At 33.0% G+C, this 2,764-nt stretch overlaps 1 long non-coding RNA gene across 1 annotated transcript; it reads right to left on the minus strand.

Moving 5' to 3' along the window:
• Positions 1-205: 205 nt before the first annotated feature.
• Positions 206-2,350, minus strand: LOC132602229 (uncharacterized). Its single transcript, XR_009567667.1, has 3 exons — positions 1,980-2,350; positions 1,014-1,198; positions 206-900 (listed from the first exon to the last, which is right to left on the minus strand). It is a non-coding gene; the product is annotated as an uncharacterized LOC132602229 (long non-coding RNA).
• Positions 2,351-2,764: the final 414 nt, after the last annotated feature.

Genomic DNA, 2,764 nt, shown 5'->3' on the forward strand with positions numbered 1-2,764 from the left:
CACATTAGATCAACAAACACAATATATATTCAAGAAGTAAAGAAAGTCAAACACAAGTCAACATACAAAGCTCGAATTTTAGTTATCCCTAGCAAAGTCACCACCTGCCACACCCTTTTTTCTCCTCAATAAAAACAATTCATTTAAATTTATTAGAAAGGGTTTTTCCAATTGAAGTGATGTTTTGAAAAGGGATTATTTATTTATTAAGAGTCGCCACTTGGAATTGAGTTTTGTTATTCCAAGTCATCTTAATGAATCCCTATTCAAAAGGAAATGGCTTTTTATTTTTGGTCTGCCGGAAGGAAAGTATGAGGCACCCCCGAGTCTTGTGATTCTAGCACGGTCGCTTTTATCGACTTATATTTGGCTAAAATTTATTTTTAGACAACATTGTGTTTATTTGCCTATGCTTGCCTAATTTGTTTTTTTTTTTTTTAATTCACTCTTTTTGCAACGGATTTTGAATTAATTCACAACCCGCCTCACTCTCTCACACGTGTTCTTTCCACTTTTTTTTTTATGTGACAACGGGATTTGAAATAAATTTGTATCTCATCTCGTTCTTCTCACAATTGTTTGGGTTAACGTGGAGCCAAGGAGAGTAACCTCACACGAGACTCGTTGGAATTATTAATTCATGCTTAGCCAAGGAGCGTAACCGAACACATGACCAAAGTATAATTAATTTTATCAACTGATTCATGGCTAAATATAGGATGAAGAAGCACTAACCAAATAATTTAAACACTCAGCATCCAAGAATCATTAGGCTCAAATAACATTTAAGCAAACTGATTAATCATGATATTAAGTCCACTTGTTGTTAAGCCACTGTCTGCTTTCTTATTTAAATTTGTGTAACTCCAAAGCCCATTTCTTCCTTTTTCTTTCCAGTACCTATATATTTTTTATGAACCATGTCATCTATACTTGATGCAAAACTTTAATAACAAGAATTTGAATTAAACAAAAACGACAAGACGCTGTAAAGTTGAAAACGCATATATTACCTAACAAAAAAATGAGCTGCTTATCCAACATGATTAAGTGCAGCAGATGGGTATAAACATGATGACTTCAACATATTGAGATACCAACAAACGAAAACTACATAACTATTTGATCGAGGGGTTAAGGAGCATAACCACACACAGCCTTTTTGAATTGTTTGTTTGTGCTAGTCCAGGAACGTAACCTGCACATGACAACACATTTTATTAGAGTCAAGGAGCGTAACCGCACACATGACCTTCAAAGTTAACTAAATATTGACTAAGGATTGTAATCTAACACATGGTTATTTTTAGTCGCGCCTATTTATTTGCCTAACGCTCAACGGGTCCTAATATTTGTTTATTATTAGCGGATCCGAAGCATAATATTAATGGTCCAATTGATGCTTACTATTCATACTCACGAAAGTTACTCCAAGAAAAAATAAATCTAAAAAAAATCAAACAATAAAATATTGTTCCGTGTTCAGATGATAAAGATTCATCACATATGAATTTAAATTTTAACTATACATAGAAATCACTGAAACAGGGCATTTAAAGTGTAGAAAACGCCTTCTCTTTAATCATATACTAATAATAAAAAGTTGAATCTCCAAAGATCAAACACGGTAGGTATTTCAATTTGACCATTTCATTTCATAGGCATAATAAACAAAAATAAACAGCGTATCGATCAATAACAAACTATAAGATCAGTGAACAAATCCAAACTCACAGCTTTTAAACAAATGAATAAATTAACACCAATAGAAGAGGACAAATTCAAAGAAACTGTATAGTAATTTTATGCCAAAAATAAATATATCCTAAATTTAACAACACGAAAATATTAACATATTTTTAAATTTCACTTTAACCCATGAAACATCAGAAAATTTTAAAACCTGTTGTAAAGATTCTTCCATAAAACTTTAATTTATATTAAATATTGAAATAGAAACGTAATAACAGGGAACTAACCTTCAAATTCTTTTCGGAGAGCAACGTACAATCTACATATTTCCAAAGCTAGCAAAGCTATTCAGGTCCACAAACTCGAATCCGCGAATGAAAAACTCGAACTCCAACGAAACCTTTTTGAAACTCCTAAATTGCTCTAGGTATTTTTTTTTAATGGATACTTTGTGTGTTTTGGCCTTTTTTTTCTCTTTCTTTTCTGTGTCTTTCATTGTTTGTGTTTGTGCGCATTTTTTGTGTGTGTTTTGGCCTTTTTTTTCTCTCTTTCTTTTCTGTGTCTTTCATTGCAACTTAACTAACTCTCATTCTTTTCAAATATTTGTTGTCGTCCTACACCATTTTACTAGCCACTTCATCAGGACAACTATTCATATGGTCCTGTGACACATACTCTCGTGATTTAATACAAGCAGTGACTTATAATTTCCTGACGTAGAAGATATTTTCAACTCTCATCTCTTCCAAAGCTGCGATTTTTCCTTAGTAGTCCCGTCTGTCCTTAATACTTATCCTTGATCGCTCGTAGGCCTTCTCACTTCCTTCGTTGCCTTTTGGGGTACATCTGCTGCATATTTACTGGTAACACAATATTTTTCTCTGGTTTGAGGGATTCGAACTATAGCCCGAAACATGACATATTGTATTGACAAAATTTATTTCCTTGATTTTATAAACCTCTATTATCTTGTCATGCCTCCTTCCTATGTCGGTTTGATGATATACATGAAGTTAATTCAAGTCCACTTTTCCTTTAGCACATCCTTGCTTTATTAGTCCTGTTATTGCAA

Source organism: Lycium barbarum, chromosome 7 (assembly GCF_019175385.1).
Source record: "Lycium barbarum isolate Lr01 chromosome 7, ASM1917538v2, whole genome shotgun sequence".
Classification (NCBI taxonomy): domain Eukaryota; kingdom Viridiplantae; phylum Streptophyta; class Magnoliopsida; order Solanales; family Solanaceae; genus Lycium; species Lycium barbarum.